Below are 22,035 nucleotides of genomic sequence, written 5' to 3'. Positions count from 1 at the left end.
GAACCCAGTTCTGCTAACTTTAAATCCAGAATGTGAAGGCTTTTTTAAATTTTAAGACCAGATATTCCCCTACTACCCAATAAACAATTTGGGAAAATGGAAGAAGGAAAAACTAACTAGTTACATTCATCTGCTTTAGCCCACTCTTTTAACTCCACACTTCAAAATGGAAGTACACTACTCTTCCAGATATGTTCCTATCCCCCGAGTCATTATTAGCATAAATGAAATGGAAGTTCTAACCGGTTGTTCTTTGATGGGATAGGAAGCACCCCTCCACTTTGAATCTGTTCCATTACCTGCACAATTCTCTAAGTAGCTGAACCATCATAATTTTCTAAGGCTTGGCACTGCAAAAAGCACTTAGAGATCAGTACAGTAGGGTGGAAACAGCCCAAGGTCTAAAGTCAAAGAACAGAATTTCAAATCTTCCTTCTGATGTGTACTAACTGTGTGACCTTGGGCAAGTCACATGTCCTATTTTCCTCTCTGGGTAAAATGAGAGGGTGGTAATAGCCCTCTGAGGTCCCTTTCAGTTATAGATATGTTATAATTCAATGTCTTCCCATTAATTTTACGGAAGAGAAAAGAGAAATGAAGTGATTTTTCCTAGAGTAAGTAAGAAAGACACACTTTAAAAGGATGTCGACTCCAATGCTGGTGTTCTTTCCCAGAGTACTAGCTAGCTCAGGCCAGGCTGTGCTCTAATCTGGGGCTAGAAATTTAGCAAGCACAAAAAGTTAGGACACAGACTGATGCAGGAGAATAAAAGGGGGAGAGAGTCATGCAGAGGCTGAAAAGTGAGGAAGGAAGAGATTTGGTTGGGGTAGGTTATCTCTAAGGACAATGTACTGGGGTTTGTTCACTCCCTCTCTCTCATCTTCTTTTCCATAAAGAAATCCCCAGCCTACCATAGTCCATTTTGTTTCCCTCCTGGTGATTCTTATTCCTTTCTTCTTGTTCTCTCTATAAATAACATTAATCCCTCTATAAGTAACTATTGAATCTCTCCAAAATGTTGGGCTGGAGGAAGCTTCCCTTAAGTCTTTCCGATGAAAAAGATGAATGGATAGATACATACATAAATAATCAGATAGCTATATAGATAAGAGAAAGAAAGAAACAAAGGAAGGAAGGAAGGAAGGAAGGAAGGAAGGAAGGAAGGAAGGAAGGAAGGAAGGAAGGAAGGAAGGAAGGAAGGAAGGAAGGAAGGAAGGAAGGAAGGAAGGAAGGAGGGAGGGAAGGAAGGAAGGAAAGAAGTTGGGAGGGGGAGAGGAAGAGAGGGAGGAATGAAAAAAGAAAAGTCCCAAATCCTGTTGTTGGTTGGAATAGATAACTTGTGAGTTACCTTCTACTTCTGAGATTCTAGCCCTCAGACACAATAGTAACTGATCCTTCTTCCGAGTCAACTGAATTACTTGATTGCTTCCCCTATTCTTTCTTCCTTGGTAGCTCATTTAATGATTTCAAGCAGTCTTTTGTTTTTATATTTCTTTTATTTCATGATCAATTCCTCCCTTTCAAAATAAACATTCCTTGTAAAGTTGATTAATCAATTAATTGATTAATAAGATGAACAAGGCATTTCAGCAACACTAGGATCATAGACTTAGACCATGAAAGGTATTCAGAAGCTAGTCCAGTGTTCTCATTTTCAAAGTTGGGAAACTGAGGCAGGGTAATAATTCGATAGGATTCTCTGGAGATTGGAAGTCATCTAGTTCAACCCCCCACCCCCATATTTTACAGATGAAGAAAATAAAAATTCATGGTGGTTTTCAAGGGAACATTGGTAGTAAGAGGCAGAAGTAGGATTTTAACCAGTCTTCTGAGTTCTGAACCCCTGTTTTGTTTTTTTAATGTCTAATTTTTCATTTGTTTTTATGTACTAGTATTAATCAACCCTATCTGAAAGTATACACAATATTCCAAGATTATAATGCCCATCTCTACAAAGAAGGGAAGAGAATATTTGTTTCATCTTATCTGCAGGGCCAAGCTTGACTATTCAAGCTTAGTTGTCCTTTTATCACTCTCAATCATGAATGACAACCATTGATTTGCAGGTCCATTTCATGTTGCTCACTCCAGGTGGTATGACTAGCCCTGGGCAGGACTTACCTCTTTGATATTTACTCTTCTGCTCTTCCCCATACACCATGCTGAGTCTAACAACCTCTGAGCCTAAGTCAAATAAATATGTATCTATGGAGAGGGCTATGTCTAGCTGAAGGCAATAGGCCTCCTAATTAAGCCATTTTACCTGAGGATTATAAGTACAGACCTGGAAGGGCCCTTAGAGGTAAACTAGTTCAACCATTCACTTTATAAACAAGGAAGCTGAGGCTCAAAAAAGTGCAATGACTTGTCCCAGATCAGGATAGTTAGTAAATATTAGAATTAGCATCTGACAGCAACCAGTTCCTTTGTCTCCAATCCCATCATTCTTTCCATTAGACTATGTCTTCTTCCATACTCCCATTGTGTTCAAGGATTTACAGAAAGGAGAGAGAGGTGATCACAGGCTTACCGGACTGTGAACTCTGTGGCATCCTTCTTTCCACAGAACAAAGCACCATCAGGCTGAATGTAGAGTTTTTGTGTAAGAGTAAACTCTTATATTTCTTCTCTTTTCCCTTTTCTTTAAGTCCCTTGTTTTAGATGGAGCTCATAGTCATGATTACTTATTCTACAGACATCCTTGCACCTCACACAGCAATTTACCAACCGAAAGAATTCCTTATCACTCCCACTTCCTTACAGCTAGGCCAGGCCTTTCTAATTAGGACAACACCAAGAGGGAAAACATCTGTGCTGCCAATACCATAAAGCAGCAGCTCACAGAAAAGAACAGAAAAGAGCTTTCCAGCACTTTAAATGTGAGAGGGATTAAATGAGAGTTTGTAACCAAAGTCTCCTTGAGTGGTCCTTCAGGCGGTAGGCCCACTAAGTTTGGCATGATTGGGAAAGGAAGGGAAAATCAAGAGTTTGTTTCTATCAGTACTTCCTCTGGTCATTTGTCAATGTCAAGTCACCTAACTTCTATAGGCTTCAGTTCCTCTTTCTGTAAAGTGCTTGTAATTAGGTAGGTAGATAAAATGCTATTATCATTAGAGAGTACAAAAGTTAATCATTCTTTTGTTATTAAATTCCTTAATCTTAAGACTAACAATTAAATTAGGTCTGAGGAATAGTATATTAGTACTGTTAGAATAGTACAGCATAAAAATAGCCTGTATATTTTGTTTGACAGGGAATAATGTTTTTAAAGCACTTTGCAAAGCTTTATAAATAATGATGATGACGACGATGACGATGGTGGTGATGATGGTGATGAAAAAATGAGAGCTAGGCAGTGCACTGGAAAGAGTTCTCAGCCTAGAGTCAGGAACATAAGTTCAAATTTAACCCTGGGCAAATCAATTCACATCTATTCTCATCAGTTTCCTCATCTATAAAATAGGGGAAATAGTAGCATGTAATTCCCAGGTTTACTGTGAGTACCAAGTGAGATAATACTTGTGAAGCACTTTACATAATGTCAAGCATTTTATAAATGGTAGCTAGGATTATACAATGCTTTAGGGTTTGCAAAGACTTTACAAAAGAGGCAGAGCCAAGATGGCAGAGAAAAACTAGGAAGTTGCCTTAGCTCTCCCCAGTTTCCCTCAAAAACAATGTTAAATCAAGCCTCTAAATGGATCATGAGGTGACAGAACCCACAAAAAGGAGTTGCACAATTTTCTAGCACAAGATGACTTGGAGGGACTTCAAGAAAGGTCTGTCTTACTTGGGTGAAAGGAAAGTGCAACCCAGCAAAGACGGTTTCCAGGCTAGCTATCAAGAGAAGCTTAGTCACAGCACAGATCAGCAACTGAGTCCCTTTGGTCCTGCCTCACCAAGTTTGTATAACAACAGGCCAGGTGTGAGGCCACCAGGCCCAGAGGAGAAGGTAAATTGCCAACTCAGGAACCAGGCACAACCAACTCAGCACAGTGGGCAAGCTATGAGCCCCAGAAACCACAAAGCAGAAAGTCAGTAAAGAAGCCCCTGGTCCCCAGTGCAAGGAGCTTAGGAAAATATACCCTGTGCCCCAGGAGCAGAGCTTAACTTTAACTGTCAAAAAATAGGCTTAAAATGAACCAAAAAACCCTGACCATAGAAAGTTACTATAGCAACAAGGAAAATCAAAACATAAATTCAGAAGAGGAAAATGTCAAAATGATTATATGTGAAGCCTCAAAGGTGAATATGAATTGGTTTCAAACCCAAAAAACCTTTTCAAAAGAGTTCAAAAAGGGTTTTCAAAATAAAATAAGAGAGATAGAAAAAAATGGGGAAAAAATAAGAGATAAGCAAGATAGAGTCAACAGATTGGAAAAGGAAAATTATTACTTGAAAAAAATACAATTGGTCGAGTTGAAAAAAAATCCATTGAAGAAAAGAACTCTTTTACAAGTAGAATTGACCAAATGAAAAAGGAGGTAAAAAACTGACTGAAGAAAATAATTCTTTAAAAATTAGAATTGGGCAAGTGGAAGCTAATGATGTCCTATGAGAATTCAAGAATGAGCAAAATAAAATCAAAAGAATGAAAAAAAGAAAAGAAAATGTAAAGTACTTCACTGGAAAAACAATTGACCTGGAAAAGTGATCTAGGAAAGATAATTTAATAAGTACTGGACTACCTGAAAAGCCATGATTAAAAAGAAAGAAAGAAAGAAGAAAAGAAAAAATTAAAAAAGACCCTGGACAGCATTTTTCAAGAAGTTATCAAGGAAAATATTCCTAATATCCTAGAACCAGAGGGCAAAATAGTTATTGAAAGATCACATCCTGAAATAGATCTCAAAATGAAAACTTTAAGGAATATTATAGCCAATTCCAGAATTATCATGTTAAGGAAGAAAATACTGCAGCACCCTGAAAACAATTCAAATATCAAAGAGCCAAATTCAGGATTATATAGGATTTATCAGCTTCTACATTAAAGAAAGATGTTGAATATGGTATTCCAGAAGGCAAAAGAGCTTGTATTACAACCAAGAATCAGCTACTCAGAAAAATTGAGCATAATCTTTTAGGGAAAAGATGGACATGCAATGAAATATGGGACTTTCAAATGTTCCTGATTAGAAGAGCAGGACTGAATAGAAAATTCAATCTTCAAATATAAAACTCAAGAGAAGCATAAAAAGGTAAACAGGAAAGAAAAAAAAATGTTACTCAATAAGTTTTAACTGTTTTCAACATTCATTTTTATAAGATTTTGAGTTCCAAATTTTTCTCCTCTCCCTCCCTCCCCTTATCCCTCCCCAATCTGATATAGATTTTATATACATACATATATATATATATATATATATATATATATATAAATATGCACACACACATATACATACATACAGGATGGATAAAATTTGGAACTCAAAGGTATAAATTAAAATGTTTATTATTTTTTAAAAGGGTATAGGTAATTTAATAACTCTTTGCATATAATTCTAGATTACTCTCCAAAATTGTTGGATCATTTTATTATTTCCACAAACAATGAATTAGTGTCCCAATTTTTCATATCCTCTCCAACATTTGTCGCTATTCACATTTCCCTTTACTTCTTTCTTTTATCAAGCAGACCATTGAACAATACTGCTTCTTCACCATTGCAAAGCTTGTGAAAGATGCAATAATGTCAACTTCAGGAAAAGAAATCCTTTCTTCATTCATACAGAAGATAATTGAATGGGCTGCATTAGTCTGTGCTCTTCTCTTACACTCCCAGCCAATAACCCCCAAACGTTTATGACAGTAGAAATTGGAGCCACTGAAAGGAAAGTTCTGCTACAATGCCTCATTATGTTGAATGCTCTCTAGCAAATAGGACAAGCAATATGATAAGAAACTTGTAGACTGATCCTAGTACCTCAGGTATGTGATTCATTCCAGAAGAGTGACCTCAAGAACACACTGCTACTGGGATATTCTATTTTGGTTTTCTTTACAAGGTTGTCTGAGAGATTGACCACGGTAAGGTGCCTTCATTTTATGTCCCCCCCTACCACTGTCAGGCATGATAACATTACAGATGCTGTGTCTTACTTTTGATATTCCAGAAGTATAGTCTAGCTACTTCTGACTGAATAGAAGCCTTAATTGGCATACAACTAATTAACCAACTAACTTACTAAGTAATCAAGTGAATGAATGAATAAATTAATAAGTGAATGATTCCTGGTGTATTTGACTGTGAAAAGGTTAGACATTTGTTTTTCCTTGGCATACATATACACACACACAAACATATCCACATACATATACATATTTCTTTTCATATATACAGTTTACATAGTCCTTCTAATCTCTTTCTGGCCATTGAGTGTCTCAACCTACTGAAATAGCATGATAAATGTTTTCCTTCATGGAAGATAATGATTTATTTAAGAATGTTATGCCTGTTCCCACTTCAACTGTAGATGCTAGCAAAGTACCTTATGATAGAACCTTGATTTGGCAACATTTTCTGTCCTTATTAAAGTTCTCCTTTGACAAATCAAAGATCTAAAAATAATCTGCTTTATCCATTGATTTCTAGTCCCTCCTTCCCCAGTAATACATCCTTTCTATGATGATGATAAAATATCCTTTCCTTTTTTTTTTTTTCTCAAAGGAATGGATTTGGATAATGCAGCTAACACCTAAGCTATACAGTGAATATCCTGGAACTGAGAAAAATTTAATACAGCTTCGGAATGCTTATAGAAAAAAAAAAGCTTACTTACCCTACACTTCCAACTTTTAGGAGTATAATCTTTGGAGCTGAAATGGACTTAAGAAATAACCTACTAACCCCTTCATTTTTCAAATGGGGAAAACAAGGTCCAACAAAGTGAAAGGACTCACAGGAGAGTGATGAAGTCTGAATCTGAACCCATTTTAAATCCATTTCTCTTTCTACCATCCCAAATCAGTAGCATTTTCCTGCTTTGATATCAGTATTCTTTCTTGCTTTAGCTTTTTTGTTTGAGTCTGACTTAACTTCCATTCTGGAAAGTTTATCTCAAGTAAATAAAATGGAGAAAAGCAACTCACAGAAGCAATTTTGCTAAAAAGTCCTGTCCATGCAAAGATTTTCTCTGTTATATCTGAGGTCTTAATTGGCATGCAAGTTTAAAAATTCAATCAGTTATTTTCTCTAGTGTTCATTTAGGGATGGCCAGCTACTTAGCCCCATTCAAGACTAAATTCAAAAGGAAGAGTTCTAATTTCTTTGATAAATATAACCCATTACAGCCAATTGATCTTATCAGCTAGCTGAGCATACTGTAACTGGAAATTTTCTTTGCAAATGCTTACAGAAAAGTGATATCAGTGTCTTCCTAACTATAAAGATGCTGCAAATCGAATCTTCCTGGAGCTATTCTGTGTAAAATTTGCATTATTTAAAATTCACTTCTGAATAATGTGTGTCTATTTATTGTGTTATCTCCCTCTATTTAAACAAATCTAAAAATCATAAAACACTTGAAAGCAGCTATTCTCTTTTTTCAGATTTGCAAGTAACTATTTCATTCCCATTAGCTTACTGAAGCTGACCACAGCTGGGACATGTAAGAAGATAGCTAAAGGATGTCATGTAAAATATGAAAGGTAGTGGAAGGAATGGCTTTGTTTTGTATAACGTTCCCCACTTTCACTTTCCAATGTAGACTGTCTGATTATAAGAAAATAACAAATTCTTCTATTCATTCATTCAACACATTTTCATTGTGCTTGCTATGTTCAGTGCCACATATATGTGCTATAGACAGTCTCAGGGTAATTTTTGGTTGGTCAATGATGTATGTGATAGCTGTGGCCTATCTCACAATTTTAAGGAATATTGATACATAAAATTCTGGGAAAAAAGCTTAAATGGCAGAAAAATCCTCTATGTAAAAATCTATTTATTTAATGCTTACTTCACAGGAGAACCTCATTTTGCCCAGTCCCCTTCCAAAGGAAGGAAAATGTTTGATTAGGTTTAGTACATTTGAAGCTCTTCTGCTTGTATACAAGGAATTTATAATTTTCTTTAAAATTGATAGGACTGAGGGCAGCTAGATGGTACCATGGATAAAGCACCAGCCCTGGATTCAGGAGGACTTGAGTTCAAATCTGACCTCAGACACTTGACACTTAGTAGCTGTGTGACCCTGGGGAAGTCATTTAACCCTCATTGCCCTGCAAACACACACACACACACACACACACACACACACACACACACACTCACAAACCCTAAAACTGATAGGACTTCTGGGGTCAGAGCCAAGATGCTGGAGTAAAGAAAGTACTTAGCTGAGCTCTCCCAACATTACTCTTGAAACAACTTTAAAATAATGCCTCAAATTGAATTCTAAAGGATTAGAACCAACAAAAGATCAAAGTGATACATTCTTTCAGCCCAAGACAATATAAGAAGTTGGAAAGATGGATCTGTGACCCAGGGGAAGAGACTGATGCAGGGCCCACATGGATGAAACACCAGTGGTAGGATAAGATAATGGTGACAGAAGCAGCAGCAGCTTTAGGAACTCTCAAAACAGAGATGATAAGCGTACATGGCAAATGGTTAAAAAGAGATTACAAAGGACCCCTGTGCTAGCACTAGATGCAGGACTGGATCCTGATTGGCAACTCAAATGGTATGCATGCTTCTGGGTTATACTTCAAGGCCAGAGAGGAACACTTTTAGTCAATAGGAAGTGGAAGACCTGAAGGGCAGTATTACTTCCAGTCCTGCGGGATCAGGGACTATGAAGAACACCATCATTTCTTGTCCCAGGAGTATAGGGGCTGTGAGTAGCAGTATCACTTGCAATCACAGGGGATCTGGGTCATTCCTGAGTAAGGACTAGAGTCCATACCAAGAAAACAGTGACCCCACTTCTACCCAGATTACACAACATGGAAGAACCCCAAATTTCTAAAGTCACAAAACTAGCTCTGAAAGCATTGGTGTGAAAAAGCTCAAAGCTTAATACGGAGCATATTCCCCTCACCCAAAATTGAAACAGAGACCAAAATTACCATAAATAAAGAAAAAAAGGTGGAAAAAAGGCAAACTATGAAGAAGAAGGAGGAGGAGGAGAAAAAAAGAAGTAGGAGGAGAAGGAAAAGAAGGAGGAGAAGGAAAAGAAGGAGGAGGAGGAGAAGAAGAAGAAGAAGAAGAAGAAGAAGAAGAAGAAGAAGAAGAAGAAGAAGAAGAAGAAGAAGAAGAAGAAGAAGAAGAAGAAGAAGAAGGAGAAGGAGAAGGAGAAGGAGAAGGAGAAGGAGAAGGAGAAGGAGAAGGAGAAGGAGAAGGAGAAGGAGAAGGAGAAGGAGAAGGAGAAGGAGAAGGAGAAGGAGAAGGAGAAGGAGAAGGAGAAGAAATAGAAGAAGAAATAGAAGAAATAGAAGAAGAAAGGGAGAAGAGGAGGAGGAAAAAGAGAAGGAGGAGAAGTAGGAGGAGGATTAAGAAGAGAAGGAAGAAGAGGAGGATATAGGGGTGGGGTGGTGGCTTTGGTGATGATGATGGTGATGGTGATGGTGTTGGTGGTGATGATGATGATCCTGACCACAAAAGGCTGCTATGATAACAAGGAAGATGAAGACACAAACTCTGAAGAAGAGATTTAGGTCAAAACAAACATAACCAAAGCTTCAAAGGAGAAAGAATGTAAATTGTAAACAAGTGCACAAGAATTCATGAAAGAGGTAAAAAAAATGGTGTTTTTTAATAGACTTAGTGTGGTAGAGTTAAAAAAATTAGGTAAAGAAATAAAAGGAAAAGAAGAAAATTATGAATAGACAAATAATAGCTTTGTAAAAGAGACACAAAAAATACTGATGAAAATAACACCTTAAAAACAGAATTAGCCAAATGGAAAAAGAAATACAAAATTTCACTGAAGACAATAATTTCTTAAAAATGAGAATTAGGCATGAGGAACTTAATGACTCCATGAGACATCAAGAAACAATAAAAAACCCAAAAGAATGGAAAAAAAAGAAGAAAAATGTGAAATATCTCATAGGAAAAACAACTGACCTAGAAAACTGATTGAGGAGAGAAAATTTAGGAATTATTGGATAACCTAAAAGCCATTATCAAAAAAGAGCCTAGTCATATTTTTTTTTCAAGAAATTTTCAAGAAAACCAATCTGGTATCCTAAAACCAGATGTCAAAATAGAAAATGAAAGAATATACCAATCACTACCACCTAAAGGAGATTGCAGAATGAAAATTCCCAGGAATATTATATCCAAATTCTAGCACTCCCAGATTAAAAAAAAATACTTCAAGTAGAAATAAACCATTCAAATATCATGGAGCTACAGTTAGAATCACACAAGCGTTAGCAGCTACCACATTAAAGGATTGGAGGACTTGGAATATTATATTCAAGAAGGCAGAAAAAACTGGGATTACAGCCAAGAATAACATACCCAGCAAAACTGAATATAATCCTTCAAGGGGGAAAAATGGACATTTAATTAGAGGATTTTCAATTATCCATGATGAAAAGACCAGAGATGAATACAAAATTTGACTTTCAAATACAAGACTCAAGGGAAACATAAAAATGTAAACATGAAAAAGAAATCATAAGAAACTCAATAAGTTTAAACTGATTACCTTTCTATTTGGTAAGATGATACATGTATCTTCTAAGAACTTTATCATTATTGGGGCAGTTAGAAGGATTCTACATAGAAAGAGAAAATGTGTGAGTCAAGTAAATTGGGATGGTATTAATAAAAGGTGAGAAAGAGGCATGGCTTATGACAAGTGAGAGGAGAAGAAGAATGGAGAAAATTATTTCACATAAAAAAGGAATTCAAGGAAAATCTTTTACATTGAGGAGGAAATAGATTTTTGGGGGGAGCGGGGGAGAGATGAGCAATGCTTGAACCTAACTCACATCCAAATTGGGTCAAAAATGGAAACATTATGATTGTACATATCTGTGTGTATATACACTCAATTGGTAATAAATATGCATCTCATTCAACAAGGAAGTATGGGGAAAGGGAATAAGAGAAAGAGGTTGGTTACTAAAAGGAAGGGCAAAATAAAAGACAGTGTTCAGAAGCAAAACAGGATAATAAGAGAAACAGAAACATAAATACAGGAAAATAAGATGGAGGAAAATGCAAAGTTAGTGATTATAAACATGCATGTCAATGGGATGAACTCATAAAATTAAAGCAGCTCATTTTACAGATGAGGAAACTGAGGTAAACAGGATTAAGTGACTTTCATTATTTCACACAGCTAGTAAGTTTCTGAGTTCAGATTTGACCTCATGTCTTCCTGACTCCCAGACCCGCACTCTTACCTACTGTACGACCATCTAGCTGCCCTGTGCCTCTTAGAACTAAATCACTAAATCCCAAGGAATGAGTGGGTCAAAGAACAAATCACAGGAACAATCAATATGTTCATTAAAAAGCATGACAACAATGAGACAACATTCCAATAGTTCTGGGATACAACCAAATTAGTACGTAAGGAAAAATGTATATCTCTAAATGCATATATCAATAAAAGAGAGAAAGAACAGATCAATAAATTAGTATACAACTAAAAAATTAGGAAAAGAACAAATTGAAAAAATCCTTAATTAAAGACCAAAATGGAAGTCCTGAAAGTCAAAGGAGAGATTAATAAAATTGAATGTTAAAAAATGGTTTTCTGTCAAAAATACACTTAAATAAACCATTGGTTAATCTGATGAAAAAAGTACTAGCATCAAAAATGAAAAGGGTAAATACACCACCAAGTAAAGTGAAATTAATTAAAGCAATTACTATGAATTATTTTACCCAAATATACGCCAGCAAAACCTACAATCTAATTGAAATGGATGAATATTTACAAAATCATGTAATCCAATTATGAGTTCAGAAGACTCCCCGTGTACTCAGTAGTAAATATATCCGAAAATCATAAACTCAGAATACTGATCACTTGTCAGAGTCGAAGCTTTTTCTTGATATGAGACAATAATTTGGCCTCAGAACAAACTCTTCCAAATCATATTTGACAAAAGATGCATTGATGAGCAAGATTCATTATCCTAAGGATCACTGTTTCTGAAAATTGACTGCTGCCTGACCATGGAAAACATGTGGGAACTAAAAAAAATTATAAACTCATTATAAATCCAGGAGGTGTCATATTCTAGCACCTTACTCCATCATCATGAGACCCTGAGCTTTGTTCTTGGCTCTTCACCAAATTCTAATCAAATATATAATTTATGTATTTTGTTCTGCTTTCATATTAAGGAATATGGATCAATATCTTCTGAATCTGTTGCCAACTAGTATAAAACAATTGATTATAATAAAAGAGTGATGTTTTATACATTAATTTTATGTTTATGTTTATTATACATGCTAATAAATTTAGTATCTTTGATTTGTCCTAATTAATTCACATACCACTGCTTGAACAGAGTTATGTATACTTGTAATCTGAGGCAGAAAGAGCAAATATAAAAAAACTGAGATTCTTAAGTAACATTACACACAGGAGATGGAATATAACCTGACTTAAGGAAGCAAGTTATACTAATAAACATCAAAGTAAAGGGAGTGCAATCTGGACATGGAAAGGCATGCAACTGGGAGACAGAACCAAGGTCATGGAACAACAAGCAAGCCAGTTTGACTGGAAGGTAGAGTATAGGAGAGGGAGGGAAACAGTTCATCTAAAAGAAGTCAGGAAAGGCAATCTTGGGTAATATAGCAAAAGAATTTCAATGCCAAACTGAGATGTTTTCATTTTATTCTAAATGCAATAGGGAGCCACTGAATTCTTCTTGAGGAAAGAAGTGACACGATCACACTTGTCATTTAAAAATATTATTTTGTCAGCTGTTGGAACAATGCATCAGGATTCACAAGGTCCTATAGTATGGTTTCCCTATAATGATCTCTTTTGAGTCCTACTATGGAAACCATTCTTATATTTAGGCAACCATCCTTTTAGATGTATTGGTAATTATATAACATTATTTTGATAAAAGAAAAATAATTCCTTTCAAAATCATTTTGTAAATGGATTAACAGCAATGGAACTGACTTCAATATTACTTAGAATTTTTTTTTGTCATGAGCTGAAAATCTTATAATTCTAGGTACCCCATCTTTACCTTGCAATCTATGATAGAGAACTGCATTGATTTAAACTCCCTATGTCTTTAACCTGAAATCAAAACCTGTACTCAGTGACTGCTGGAACCTTGCTCTTGTTGCTGTATTGAACTAGTTTCTCTGTTAAGAGGCTTAGTATGAATAGCACCAAGGAATTGGAAATAGATCAAGGGGGAGTAGTGGGCATGGTGAGACATGACTACCAGAACTTTACAAACCTGAATATTTGGGCTAAGGACATCTTTTTAATTTTTTAAAATCTTTTTTACCTTTTATGGAAGGGATTGGTTATAATACTTTAATCGGCTCCTGTCAAGAGTGTTTTGACAGGTATTGATAAAAAAAAAGGCATGGGACTATCAGTGTAGGCCTGCAAACAGCAGTCATTTATACATACATGAAAACCTGAGCAAAACTCTATTCTTGAAATTACCATCACCTATAAATATAGGAAAAATTCAGTACTAAAATATTAAGAATTTAACAGGAATGGATAAAAAGCATGGGTCCTGTAGCCAAGCATCCCAACCACTAGGACCTTCTTACATAGACAAGAGGCTAAATATTTTACAGATGAAGCTCTGCTTAAACAGAATGAAATATAAATCTCAATTGTCATCATCAAAATTGCTGTTGTAGTCCAAAATGGACATTTGTGCACATGATTTTTTCATGATTTATTTTTTTAGTTTTATGATTTTGAGGGGAGGATTGGAGTGAAAGGGGGAGAAGCTGATGCTCTTGAAGTCTATAATTTCATTGGTATTGAGAACTCCCAGGTAGGAAACTCCTACCTCCAATGTAGATTTGCAACTACTCTGAAGCTAATACTTGTAGAAAGTTTTCTGGGGCTCTCAGGATCTAAATTACTTTCCCAGGATCACATACCCATTATTCCTAGCATGGCTATAAAACCAGATCTTTAGTCATTTCAAGAGGTTCGTTCTCTACATTAAATATACACATATGCACATATACACACATACAAATTGTACCTATGATTTTATCTGTGCCTAGAGGTCTGTGTGGGGAGCTACCTCTAACAATGAAAATTGGCAAATTCTCTAAAAATTATCTTATATAATTCTACAGGGGCACTGAGAGGTTGTGTTTTTATAAAGTATCACACATGATATATGTCAGAGGTGAGGACTGAATTTATGTTTCCCTGATTCTGAGGACATTTTTTAAAAATCTAGCATGCCATGTTGTCATTCTGTATACTGGACACTTAATAATTTCTTTTAATTGGGTTGGATTCTAAAAAGATGTGACATCCATATTCACGCATGATTTCATCACTTACTGGTTCCGGGATACGTTCATCATTTCAGATATGTTTTGTGTTTATCTTATATGCTACAAATGCTGTTGGATAAATATAGATTTATAATATGTTGACCCATCTATATTTAATAGCCAGTCACTGGATTATCACAGTTTAAATACAGAAGTTCAATATTTATAGGCTGGTCATCAAATGTTTGGTTATTATTTTTGTTTTGTTTTTTCCTTTTATTTTATTTTCCAAGCAATGTTATGGCAACTATCTGCTGAGGTGTTGAGGATTTGCAATTTCCATAAGTGATGAGATGCCCAGACTTTCACAGCCATAAATATTTTAAAATATTAAAACATAGATGAACTTAAAGATAATAAACATGTTGTCCATGACTTTTCCCCTCACCCAATATTAAGTAAATTTCCCAGAAAACTTTGGAGTCCATAGAAAACATGCTTGGAAATTGTGTAGGCCCCTATAGAAAGAGGAAGAAGATCATTGTTACTGCTTTTGTTGCTGTTGCTCAAGCTGCTCATGACCTAAATTACAAGTTTTTTTTTTTCTTCCATTTTGTATCTTTCTTCAAACTGAAGAAAGTCTATCCTGAATAGGGTGCAATTTTAGCCTTCATGTTTGCATGGGAATTGTTTCATTCAGCTGTTTTTCATACAGGTCTGACTCTTCTTGATCATGTTTGGAGTTTTCTTGGCAAAGATACTGAAGTGTTTTGCTATTTCCTTTTTTTCCCTCCAGCTCATTTTAGAGAAAGGGAAACTGAGACAAACAAGGTTAAGTGACTTGCTTAGGTTCACATAGCTAGTGAATTTCTGAGGACAGAATTGAAGTCTTCCTGACGCCAGACCTACCACTCTATCCTCTGTACCATTTATCTTCTTGCATGGGAATTGAGTGTCCTCTAATTTTCCTATGGGATCCTGGACATGAGCAAAATGTTTAAGTTGTTAGCAGATACCAAGCTTTTTCTCCCTGAACCAAAAAGTGTTCATGTAAAGGATCCAAGATCATCCCTGATCTGTATTAACCAAAGGCTTCCATTTAATTTATGAATTTAATTTATAATTTATTTGTTTATTTAGCGATAGAATGACATAGGAGATGGAACACTCAATAAACCTCAGGCAATTTTGAGGTGATAAGATGTAGATTTATTATGTCTATATAATTGAAGGGAGGGAGTGACTACAAAGATGAAATCACTGTTCTATGTCTTTGAAACTGACTTTTTTCATTATTTATTTTCATCATAATCATTATTATGTATTGTTATTGTTGTTTGAGGCTTAAGCTTCCAGTATCAGCAATAGCTGAGTTTAGACCCCAAGTTCCCAAGCACAAAAAAAAACCCAAACAAATAAACAAGAAACAATAAAAAATATTCATGAGCCTGAAGGAACATTGTACAATTATATGTTGGTGATGAACATAAAGGTTGTGGATACCCAGTAATGGAAGGTGTGAACTCTTACAAGGTGCCAATAATTGGGAGTGTCCCTTCTCTCTGGCACCCAATCATCTCCCAGTTGAATTCTTGGTTTCCAGTCTCCCCCCTCTCTACAAACCAGTACTATACAGCCATAAACATTATGTTTCTTTTGTAAAAATAATAAACATTTTTATATATAGTTTGGGATTCCAATTTTTGTCCCTGCTTTCCTCCCACCCCTTACTCCTCCCTGAGGTGGTAAGCAGATATAGTTATACATGTATGATTATGTAAAACATTACTATATTAGTCATTTTGTACATGAAAATTTGAATAAAAGAAAAAAATGAAAGAAAGTGAAACATAGCATGCTTCTGTCTGTGTTCCATCAACATCAGTTCTTTCTTTGGAAGTGAATAATACATTTCATCAATAGTCCTTTGAGACTTTCTTGGATAATTGTATTGCTGAAAATAGTTAAGTCCTACACAGTTCTATGTCAAACAATATTGCCTTCTCTGTGCACAATATTCTCTTGGTTCTGCTCACTTCACTATATATCAGTTCAAACAAGTCATTCCAGGCCTTTCTGAAATCATCCTGCTTGTCCTTTCTTATAGCACAATAATATCCCATCACCATCATATATCACAGCTTGTTTATCCATTCCCCAATTGATGGGCATTCCTTTGATTTCCAATTCTTAGCCACCACAAAAAGAGCTGCTATAAATGTTTTTGTACAAACGGGTCTTTTTCTCTTTTAGGGGATGTCTTTGAGCTATAAACCCAACAGTGGTATTGCTGGATCAAAGGGTATGCACAGTTCTATAGCCCTTTGTTCATAGTTCCAAAATGCTCTCCAGAATGAGTGGATCTTTTTACAACTCCACCAGCAGTGGATTAGCGTCCCAGCTTTCCCACATGCCTTCCAACATCCAATGTTTTCCCTTTTTGAAACATTGTATTTCTAAAGCACAGGAATGACTATATTACTCCCATCAGTAAGTCAGTCAATGAACATTTATTAACACCTCCTATGTGCCAGGCAATGAGCCAAGAATTGCTTATACAAAGAAAGGCAAAAGACATTTTTTTTTTGCCTTCAAGGAACTCAAGAGGCTTTAATGGCTCACTATTAACTATAGCATGGCTTCTTAAACTTTTTCCACTTGTAACCCCTTTACCCATGAAAAATTTCCTTGTAATCCTGGGTATACAGGTATATAAAATAAGTATATATAACCTTTTTCTGTGGCCAAATTTTTCTTGATTCCCATATTCAGTTACACAACCCCATATGGGGTCACGACTCACAATTTCAGAAGCTAGGGACTAGAAGGGGGCAGCTAAGTAAAGCCATAGTGCACAGAAGGCCAGACCTGTAGTCAGAAAAAAAAATGTAGAAAAAAATGGCAGACCACTCCAGTATCTTGCCAAAAAAACCATGAAAGGAGTCATGGAGAGTCAGACAGAACTGAAAAGACTGAACAACAACAAATTGACTAGAGGATAAAATAGAGACTCCATACTCTGGTGTTTAAATCCTTTCCCAATCTGGCCTGAGCACATTTCAAAGGCTTATTACACATTACTGACTTCCCATAGTCCAGGCTCCAGTCTAACTTATCTACTTACAATTCTGTAGTCTGCCTTCCATCTCTCTCTTCTGTACTTTTTAGAATGTACTGCTTCCTCCCATTAATCTCTTTGAATTCCAATTACCTTTTATCATTCAAGTCCAGTGTTACCTCTTGTAAGAAGCCTTTTCAGGTCACCACAGTATTCATAACTCTCTCTCTCTCCTTTAATACATTATCATGAACATTTATCTGTTTACATGCTATATCTCCACAGGAAAATGTGAGCTGAAGTCACAGGATATTTTTATTTTGTCTCAATATCTTTATGATTATTATGATTATGATTATGATTATTATTATTATTTGCAGGGCAATGAGGGTTAAGCAACTTGTCCAAGGTCACACAGCTACTAAGTGTCAAGTGTTTGAGGCTGGATTTGAACTCAGTCCTCCTGAATCCAGGGTCAGTGCTTTATCCACTGTGCCACCTAGCTGCCCCTGTCTCAATATCTTGAGCACCTAGGTATAACCTATATAGTAGAATCTCAATAAAAACTATTTTTGATTGAAAATGGATTGGACTATAGGTAACAATCACACATGTAGCAGTAAGACATACATACAACAGAACCCACCACCTATTTCCTCCCATGGTTTTACTATTATTTGCAAATAGGATGAAACAGCACTTTTCTGTCTGTCTTTCCTCTAAACAGATATTCCCTGGTGCCATGGAACTTTGTAGCCCCTGTCAAATTCCAGTACAGGAGTGGTCCCTTTTGTTTTTTTTTGTTTGTTTGTTTGTTTTGTTTTTGTTTTTTTTAGTGAGGCAATTGGGGTTAAGTGACTTGCCCAGGGTCACACAGCTAGTAATTGTTAAGCCTCTGAGGCCTGATTTGAACTCAGATACTCCTGACTCCAGGGCTGGTGCTCTATCCACTTCGCCACCTAGCCACCCCAGTGGTCTCTTTTGTAAAAATTAATAAAGGGATCTTCCAGTGCAGATAATTTAAAACTTCTAGGGGGAAAATAAAATTGATAAATGGTTTGGGTCCTTAGTCACATAAGCCTTGAAAATACCAGTCATCTAGAAGATGACTAATATATAATGTTGAACAATGGCACCAGGGAAAACATTCCTGGCAACTTTCCAAATGCAGAAAGTAAAAGATGTGGGAGGTCGCACTTCTAATTTCAGTTACAGTTGCTTCAACAAACAGAGGATTTCCCCTTTGAAAATTCTCACCTTTAAAAGGATAAACAGAAGCCTAATTTCTGGACTCTAAATCGTATATGAGTGTATATGGGGGAGGGGAAACCAACTTGGAGAAGAGGAAGTTAAAGATAGCACAGATGAAGCCTGGCTTTTGTGTGGGAATGTTTATGAAAAATATCAGGTTTAGTCTATAGAATTGAAATTTTACTTAACAGTTTTGTTTTCTGTTCATTTTGTACTGTACCTGTGATTTCATCTGTAGAGGGAACTTCTTGTGAGAAAACTTTATACCAGTCAATTATTCTCCAATTTAGAACCTTAGAGAGCTGTCTGAATTAGTGAGAAGTTATAGGACTCATCCAAGTTAACATAGCTGGTATGTTTCAGTGGTCAGAATTCAACCCAAATATTCCTAACCCTGAAATTGGCACTCTGGTTATCATGCCACACAATCTCTTTTAATAATTTAAATATTGACGGCAGCTAGGTGTTACACTAGATAAAGCACTGGCCCTGGATTCAGGAGGATCTGAGTTCAAATCCAGCCTCAGACACTTGACACTAGCTGTATGACCCTGGGCAAGTCACTTAACCCTCATTGCCCCACCAAAAAAAAAAAAAGAAAGAAGGAAAGAAAGAAAGAAAGAAATATTGTGCTTTAAAAAGATGTATTGTGAAAAAAAAAAGATGTATTGTGGCAGAGCTAGTGTGGGTGTAATGACTAAAGCTAGACAAAGAATCAGGAAGATATGGATTCAAATCTAGCCTTTGATATGTAACGGCTTTGTGACCTTGGGCAAGACACTTAACTTTTTGATGTCCCAAGGGAAATTTATAAGATTCTGAGTTATAAACTATTCATATTTCCAATAACCACACTGGAAAGCCCTATCCAGATAAAATCATAGGTCTACCACCTCTTTAAGGAACATCTATTAAATGAGGGAAGTTTAAAAATGTGTAATAGGAGAGAGGATTGTGGAGAGAGGGGAGAGGAAGGTTGAAAAATGTGATCCATTTTGACTATAAATTGTTCCCATAAATTTATTCAATTCAATCCAATAGACCTTTATTAACTCTGATTACCTCACATATATCAACAACTTGCCCTCAAATTATACTGCCTTTATACCAGTCAACAAACATTTATTAAGCATTTAATGACAGGCATTATGATAGCTACTGAAGATAGAAAGACCAAAAGAAAATTTCCTATATAGCCAAGAAGTTTACCATCTTGTCGTAAAATAGGTTTCCCCATTTTATTCTCCTTTGCCCTCTTGTATCCTGCTATTCACTGTGAAGCTTAGGTAATATCAAATCAATTCCAGGAAAATGATGATGTTTCCCTTGATACAAAGTTGTTATACAGTGGGTGTGAAGAATTCTATCTACTGATAGATATGGTAGATGGATGCTTTATTTGCTTAACTAAATATCTCTATTACTAGAGATAGTTCAGAGGGTGGAAATTGGTGATAAAAATGATAATAATAATTGTATAAAATAAAAATTAAAACAAAAAAGGTCCTCTGTTTTGTTAAAGGCAAACCTTATCCAAAAATCCAATTTCCCAGTGTTTCTAAGAGTAGAATGTCCCCTAATATCTATCAAGAATAATACCTGTAACCCTATTTTTCTTTTGTATTTAGAGTGAACTCTACACTAGGTCCTCAATCTCCAAGAAAGAAATACATGCTAACTATTCCTTTAGGCAGTGAATGAAGCCAAGAGGAGCTGGTTAATATTTACTTTTGTCTTCTTTCCAATAAACTTGGGAACCCCAGAGAAAAAAGGGGGTTCCTTTGTGGAATACATCAAGCTCATATGAACAAAGAATGAATTGCTTCAGCTATTGCTTCAGTGAAGGATCCTGTCCTCTTTCATTGAATTCAACGATCATTTATTAAAGAAGGATTGAACTTTAAAAATACCTAGGAGTGCATTTTACTTCTGTTCATAAGTCAAAGAAAATAAAATAGAAGGGTGATAATTTTTATTCCAAAGTAAAATTATGTGGTCTGTTTGTAATTATTAGTACTTGAAGGACATTTGTACAAAAAAGAGAAATTATAATAAATTTTAAAAATACTGTCAATTGACAACTTCAGGCATGATCCCTAAGCAATCTCTATGTTCTAGCTGCTAGGGATACAAAAACATATCAAAAGTACCTGCCCTGCAGGGAGATTACATTCAACTGGGGAGAGGAACAATGTACAAAAATAAATAAATGAAATCAACTTTGCACCTGCATTTCTACTAGATAACTTCAGTGAAGCCAGATGAATTAGTATGCAGAAATGTTAACCAGCACTAGATGAAACCATTCAATTGGTTCTTAGAGTACCTGCCAGGAACTAGGTGCATTGATAGACCTTCATTACCCTATTGGGGCAGCTACATGCTACAGTGCTGGGATTGGAGACAGGAAGACTCATCTCGCTCAGTTTAAGTCTGGCTTCAGACATTTACCAGCTGTGTGACCCTGGGTAAGTCACTCAATCCCCTTTGCCTCAGTTTCCTCATCTATACAATGACCTATAGAAGGAAATGGCAAACCAGATACTCCAGTATCTTTGCCAAGAAAACCCCAAATGATGTCACTGAGTCAGACAACCACTGAATCCTATGAAGGTAAAATCATCTGGATAACAGCTATGCCTCCAGCATGCTTACTTAGTACTAAAAGTTGGAATATAAGAAGTGGTCTGCTCTTCCCATAGTAGCCAGGTGACCAGGAATAGATGCTTTATTAAAAGACCCAAAGTGACTGATCTCATCCTATAGAGAAAGTGTTACCTCTGTGGCATCTGTGTCCATGATGGTGATATGAGCTGTTATCGCTCATCAAGAAGTATTATAATATAGACCCACCTATAATGGGATGATCTACTAATAAAAGAAAACACCGTGAGGCAACCATTAGGCCATATGTAAGGTACTTGTTTAGGTATAGGTAATATAATGATAAAAAATGAAAGTTCTGACTGACTCTCAATGAGCTTAAAGTCTACTAGAGAGAGCAGGTAGGAGGATTGGTAAACGTTACACTGAGGAAATGCCATCTGAGCTGAACTTTTTATGTAAGAAAAGATTCTGTAGTGAAGCAAAGATTTATAGGCACAGATAAGAAGGGAAGTCAGTACATGAATGGAAGATGCCTTGTTTGAATGCAGGAAGGCTAACGGAATTTCAGGGTCAGAGAAGAACTGAGTATGGTTTGCTTAGAATGTAGAGTACATGAAGAGAATCATAGGAGAGTAAAAAAGGGCAGAAAGGGAAGGGAAGATGGAGTTGGACTGTGGAAAGCTTATGTAAAAGGCTG

This window comes from Dromiciops gliroides, chromosome 6 (assembly GCF_019393635.1).
Source record: "Dromiciops gliroides isolate mDroGli1 chromosome 6, mDroGli1.pri, whole genome shotgun sequence".
Lineage (NCBI taxonomy): Eukaryota > Metazoa > Chordata > Mammalia > Microbiotheria > Microbiotheriidae > Dromiciops > Dromiciops gliroides.
The sequence above is the reverse complement of the archived record's forward strand: the minus strand, read 5'-3'. Positions refer to the sequence as shown.